The following is a 7,375-nucleotide window of genomic DNA, read 5'->3' as shown; positions in this document are numbered from 1 at the left end:
AACCATTGTATTCTGTATCGTGGCGAGTTTGAGAACGCAACAAGATGCCCAGTTTGCAATGTCAGTCGATACAAGAAGAGCTACAATCAAGAGTGTGTGAACAAAATCGCGAAGATAAATAGAAACAAGAAAGCCGCTATCGGACCTGAAATTGATGATGACACTTTTGATGACATGGATGGCAAAAGGAGGTCAAAGATCCCAGCTTTGGTGATGTGGTATCTTCCAGTAATTGATCGCTTGAAGCGTTTATTCTCAAACCCTAGGGAGGCTGAGCTTATGCGCTGGCATGCTGAAAGTCGCAAGCAGAATAACAAACAGATTCGACACCCTGCTGATGCATCACAGTGGAAAACTTTTGATCATATGTATCCTGAGTTTGCCAAAGAAATCAGAAATGTAAGATTTGCTTTGGGTACAGACGGAATGAATCCATTTGGTGAAAGAAGAAGTATACATAGCACCTGGCCCGTGACTCTGACGATGTACAACCTTCCGTCATGGTTGTGTCACAAAAGGAAGTACATTATGTTGACTATTCTTATTCAAGGTCCGAAAGCAGCTGGTGTTGATATTGATGTGTTCCTGGAACCTCTTATGGAAGATATGGCGAAGCTCTGGAATGAAGGAGTTCGAATATGGGATGAGTATCGCCAGGAGTATTTCAACCTAAGAGCAAATATATTTGTTACCATCCATGATTCTCCCGGGGGCGCCACACTTTCAGGGCAAAAGACCAACGGAAAGAATGGTTGTGTAGTGTGCGTGGATGGAACTGCTTCCTTATACCTTAAATCATCCAAGAAGTTGGTGTTCATGGGACACAGATGGTTCTTGATGAAGCAGCATAAGTACTGAAAGATGAAAGAGGAATTTAACAATGAATTGGAAAGTGAAGGTGCACCAAAGCCTTATAGCGGGAAACTCGTTTTTGAAATTGTAAAAAACATTCAGGTTGTATTCAGAAAGGGGAAAAAAAACAAAGGAGAAAAGAGAAAGAGAACTGACCCTTCAACTGACACAACTTTCAAGAAGCAATCGATTTTTTTCAAGTACCTCCCATACTGGAAGGATATGGAAATTTGCCACAGCATTGATTTGATGCATGTAACAAAGAATGTTTTTGATAGCATCATTGGAACCTTACTGGGCATGCCGAGTAAGACAAAGGATGGACTTAAGTCACGCCAGGACCTAGTAGATCTTCAAATCAGATCGGAACTTCATCCAGTGGATAGTGACAAAGGGAAGCCTTACCTTCCCCCAGCTAGCTACAACTTGACAGTTGAGGAGAAAACAAAAATTTGCAAATGTTTGCATGGGATCAAAGTGCCCACAGGTATCTCATCCAATATCAGCAAACTAGTTAGGATGAAGGACTTGTCTCTATTTGGTTACAACTCTCATGACTGCCATATGATGATGACGGTGTTCCTCCCAATTGCGGTAAGAGCCCTCGAAACAGAGCATGTCAAAGTTGTCATCACACGTTTGTGTTACTTTTTCAATGCAGTGTCACAAAAAGTAATACCTTTAGAAGACTTGGACTATCTGAAGGCATACATCATCGAGACTATGTGCAAGCTTGAAATGTGTTTTCCTCCATCATTTTTTGATATGCAAGTACACCTTATCATACATCTCGTGGATCAGATAAAAATATTAGGGCCACTATATTTACATCATATGTTTCAGTTGGAGCGGTACTTGGCAGTGTTAAAAGGTTATGTGCGAAATCGCGCTCACCCAGAGGGTTCAATCATGGAGGGATACACTACAGAAGAAGTGATTGAGAGCTGTATAGATTACATCAGAGATGGAACAGTGATAGGTGTGCCTGTACCTAAACATGAGGGTAAACTATGTGGGAGAGGGAGAATGGGCAGGAAAACTTTCCGCGTCGAGGATTACAAGATAGTACATTGTGCTCATGGTAGTGTACTACAACATCTCGCGATAGCCGAGCCTTACATTGAGGAACACCTAGATGAGCTTCGTAAAGAAAATCAGAACCGCACAGAGGACTGGATCATGAGGGAGCACAAACATCGTTTTAGCGAATGGTTAATGGACAAAAACATCCCATCCGGAGACTCTTTGGAAGAGAAAACAATGAGGAATTTGGCTTCTGGACCATCGTGTTTAGTGACATCATGGCAAGCATATGACATCAATGGGTACACATTCCACACTAAATCAAAAGACATGAAAAGTGTTATGCAAAATAGCGGTGTTCGTATTGATGCTTTTGACCTACAGGGACAGAAGACCACATATTTTGGATTCATAGAGGAAATATGGGAACTTGATTATGGTCCGAGCTTGAAAATACCCTTATTTAGGTGCCAATGGGTACAACATCCCGGGGGGGGGTGACAGTGGACAACTACGAACTCACACTAGTAGACTTAAAGAAAGTAGGATATAAAGATGACCCGTGGGTTCTCGCCGAATGTGTTGCACAAGTGTTCTATGTACTCGATCCATCAAATGAGAAGTGCCATGTAGTTATTTCTGGAAAGCAAAAAATTGTTGGAGTTGAGAATGTGGGAGACGGAGATGAGGAATACAATAAGTATGAAGAGATGTCCGTCTTTAATGGTCCTGAGAGAATCAAGCGTGTGGAAAAGAAAATTGATAAGAACTTGAAGCCATACATGCGGAAAAATGGTAGTTCATGAAAAATTGTATGAATCAAATTGTATTTGTCATGTGTCCGATCGACTATGTATTGTGGTTACCAATGAATTTAAAATCTCTCAAGTTCTCTATGTGTGCTATTTAAATTCATTCACATATATATATGGTGGTTTTCTACTAACAATATAAATGCTCATGTTGATGCTAAAGGTCACAGTTAACTGATTTGTTTTGCCTATATGTGCAGCAATGCCCAGGAGAGGTCTCAGCTAGAAACTTCATTTGTTGGAGCTCATTATAGTGTTACATATTAATTTGTTACTTGTAGATTATAGAAATTTCCCTTCTGTGATTCTGTATTTATCTATATTGGACTTGAAAGAATATCGATTCTGTGATTCTGTATTGATCTATATTGGACTTGAGTATATTTCATTCTGTGATTCTGGACGAAGGGCCTCTGTTTATGCAATTTTACTCGGTTTGGTATTCACATACAAGCGGTTCTATTTAGCTTGACTGCTTGTGATACGTATCCAGCATCACAAGCGTTCTCTGTTACAGACCGCTTGAGATATGAATCCATCACAAGCGGTTAAGATCCTAAAACCGCTTGTGACACATGTCCCGCATTACAAGCGTTTCGTATTACTGACCGTTTGTGATTTCAAAATTATATCACAGCCGGTCAGGTTAAAAACCGCCTGTGATGGTAATAAACTCACAAGCGGGTTGTCTTATAAACCGCCTGTGATGTTGACGCGGATATCACATGCGCTTTTTAATTTCGGACCGCTTGTGATACTTAAACATCACAAGCGGTTTGAATGGCCTGGCACATCTCAAGCGGTTTTCCAACCTAGCCGCTTGTGATGGAAAAAGGCTACCGCTTGTGTAGAGCCATATTGTACTAGTGCCTATTCCAGGCCGGCAAATCCGCGCGGTTAACCAAACGTCACAGCTGCAAGCGAATCGCATCTGTGTGTCTCTTCTGGCTTCCTGATCGGCGATTGCGTCGGCGCTTGCTGCTGCCCGCTGCCGACGGCAAGCAACCATCTCACAGATACGTAATCTACTGATCTGATCTGCAGTCAGCCAAAGCCAATCACCAAGCGCAGGCCGCAACATGAGGTGAGCAGCGTGAGCTCATGAATTGATTCTTGTCTTCCTAATTGTGAATTGTATCAATTAATTTAACTGAATTTTCTTTGGTTTATGACTTAGACATTTGTTCCTTGGAGGATTATGTCTACAAGAAATAGAAAGTATGATTCTGGTTCTGAAAAGCGTAAAAAGAAACAAAGATTAGAAGCTACTGCTCCATTACAAAAGGGTGCTCTTGATAGATTTATTGTTAGAGAAACTCCAGAAGAATTTTGATGATGGTCACAGTCCTGATCATGATGCAATACAGGTTGAGACTCCCACTACAGAAACTGCAGAAACTAATGTTGATGAGAGTCACGGTCATGATGATAATGCAATAGAGGTTGAGGCTCCTGCTGCAGAAATTCCAGAAAGTAATGTTGATGAAGGTACCAGTAATACTGACAATGGCATCAATAACTCTTTCCAGCCTGATATATTTGATCCAAGAACTTGGGATGCACTCGATCCTCAAAAGATTGATATTTTGCTGCAAAAGGGTCCTAAAAGAGATTTGTCTATTGAGCATGGTCCTAGAGACAGATTCTCTAGAAGGTTTTCTGCATTATCATACAATAGAGTTCTCTCAAATGGAGAAAAGTGTGATAGAGAATGGCTTGTATACAGCAAAGAACTTGACAAGGTATTTTGTTTTTGCTGCAAATTAATAAAAAAGGGGCTTGTGAGAGGTCAGTTAGCAAATGAGGGGTTCAATGACTGGGCTCATCTTAGCCACAGACTGAAAGAGCATGAAATTACTAGAGAACATGTCACAAATATGACTTCGTGGTATGACCTGCGTCTCAGGTTGGAGAAGAATCAAACAATTGATAGTGTTACCCAGTGAGAACTTGAAAAAGAAAGGGAGCATTGGAGAAAAGTTTTGCTCAGGATTCTTTTGATTGTAAAATTTCTTGTAGAACATAATATAGCATTTCGTGGCAGTAATAGCAGGTTGTATCAAGACAGTAATGGCAATTTCTTAGGATTGGTTCAGATGTTGGCTGAATTTGACCCAGTTATCAACGAGCATATTGACCGCATCACCAATGACAAAATCCGTGATCATTATCTTGGTCCTTCCATCCAGAACGGGTTAATATATTTGTTAGCTTCTGCAATCAGATCTGTAATTGTTGCAAAGATAAAAGAAGCAAAGTGCTTCTCGGTTATACTTGACTGTACTCCTGATGCAAGCCACCAAGAGCAAATGTCTTTGATAATAAGGTATGTTGATACATCTTCAGGTTCTGTTTGCATTGAAGAATCCTTCTTAGGTTTTTTGGATGTGAATGATACCACTGGACAAGGATTGTTTGATGTTCTATTAGAGGTATTGGAAAGTCTTGGCCTTGATGTAGACAATTTGAGAGGACAGGGATATGACAATGGATCGAATATGAAAGGAAAAAATATAGGGGTACAAAAGAAAGTTTTGGATATAAATCCAAGAGCTTTTTATTCAGCTTGTGGTTGTCGTAGTCTGAATTTGGCACTATGTGATATGGCAAAGTCTTGCCGTAAAGCAACAGAATTTTTTGGAGTTATCCAGCACATCTATACAACATTTGCTAATTCTACAAAGAGGTGGATCATTCTTAAAGGTAATGTAACAGGATTTACTCTTAATTCATTATCAGCTACTCGTTGGGAGAGTCGTCTTGAAAGTGTTAAGGGCTAAGGCTATAAGGTTTCAAATCCCAGAAATCAGAGAGGCTTTATTACATGTGGCTGAAAAAGATGATGACCCATTGAAAAGTAGTGAAGCTAAATCGTTAGCAGAAAATGAACTTGGTGGCTTTGAATTTTTAGTGGCAATAATCATCTGGTATGAAATATTGTTTGCTGTTAATTTGATCAGCAAACAGCTACAATCAAAAGATATGCTTATTGATGTTACAATTGAGTGTGTACAGGGACTGTTTCCTTTTTCAAAAAGTACAGAGAAACAGGCTTCTCAAAAGCATTGGAAGCCACAAAAGAAATTGCAATGGAGATGGATATTCATCCAGAGTTTGTCCCCAAGCCCAAAATCAAAAGAAAAAGACAATTTGATGAGGTTGGAGATGATGCATCGAGTGTTTCATAATCTGAAGAGGAGTCATTTCGGGTTAATTATTTTTTGGCTGTTATTGCTCAAGCTATAGTTTCACTTACCAAGAGATTTGAACAATATCAAGGGTATGAAAAATCTTTCGGTTTCTTGTTTACTTCAGCCTTGGATGATAATAATTTGAGGGATGCTTGTACCAATCTTGAGAATGCACTTAAAAGTGGAGAACAAAAAGATATTGATGGACATGAATTGTTTTTAGAGTTAATTGTCATCCAAGAATTACTAAAGGAATCTATGGGTCCTCTTGATATTCTGAAGTGTTTGAAGAAGCACCCTTTTTATCCTAATGCTTCCATCGCATAGAGAATTTTGCTAACCATTCCAGTGACTGTTGCCTCTGCGGAAAGGAGCTTTTCTAAACTCAAGTTGTTGAAATCCTATTTGCGTTCCACTATGACGCAAGAAAGACTCAATGGGTTGGCGACAATAGCACTTGAAAATGATATATTAGAGAAGATTAATTATGAAGGCATGATTGAAGATTTCATTTCACAAAATACTAGACGGATGATGCTGTGTAGAACGTGAGGTCAGTCATATCCTTAATCTTTTTAACATTGATACTTGATATACTTCTAAATATTGTGTGAAATGAGATATGCTGAAGTAATTGTGTGAAAGTGTACCTCAGTTTTACTAAATATATAGTTTTGAAAAATGTTTTAGGGCCCCATTTTGCATTTCGCACTAGGCCCAGGTTCCTAGAGACGGCCCTGGTTGGGTTTTGATTTTTTTAGTTTTTACATGTTAAATTGAATTTTTTGGATATCTACGTATATATAAAATTATATATCTATGGTCATTTTGGGCTATATTTGCCTCAAACTTTTGGATGAAGTTATGTTATTGTTATCGCCATAATTTGGCTGGGCCAGAAGGTGGGCCGCGAGCAAGATGGGTTTAATTGTAACAGGCTTGCGAATCAGCTCCTGCGAGGGCGGTTTAAGGCTAGGATTGGTCAAGTATCTAGATAGGTGTGTGCGTTTAAATTAGTTTAGATACAGATTGTGACACTCAGGTATTTAGCATTGTCACACCCTAAATTTTAATGTGATGTTATGTGCAAAATGTGGTAAAAATATGTTTGAAAATGTAAATGCTAAGGAGAAATGGTTGTTTATATAATTATATTTTAATAGAGGTCTTTTAGTGATAAATGGGTAAGCATGGAGGGTAGAATTTAAATGTATGAGGGTTGTTTTGCAAAAGTCAAAAACTTGTGTTTAAATCGCAAATGTAGGTGAAACTACATATAGGGTATATTTGTAGTGTAGTTTTTATATGGGATTTATATAAAGTTTAAAAACTTTGCTAAGTTTTATATTAATTTCAAATCTGTTGCTCTTCTGCAGATGAACCTTAAAGCAAGGTTATAGATTTTGAAAAACCCTACATTTTTGCTTTTGGGCCCATCTCCATTTGAGCACTAGTGTAAAAGTTATCAGATCATTACAGTGGGGTCCCTGCATTTCT

General features: G+C 38.9%; 1 pseudogene; it reads left to right on the top strand.

Moving 5' to 3' along the window:
- The first annotated feature begins 483 nt into the window (after positions 1-483).
- Positions 484-6,430, top strand: LOC112890475 (annotated as a pseudogene).
- The last annotated feature ends 945 nt before the right edge of the window (positions 6,431-7,375 follow it).

This window comes from Panicum hallii, chromosome 4 (genome assembly GCF_002211085.1).
Source record: "Panicum hallii strain FIL2 chromosome 4, PHallii_v3.1, whole genome shotgun sequence".
Lineage (NCBI taxonomy): Eukaryota > Viridiplantae > Streptophyta > Magnoliopsida > Poales > Poaceae > Panicum > Panicum hallii.
The sequence above is the reverse complement of the archived record's forward strand: the minus strand, read 5'-3'. Positions and strand labels throughout refer to the sequence as shown.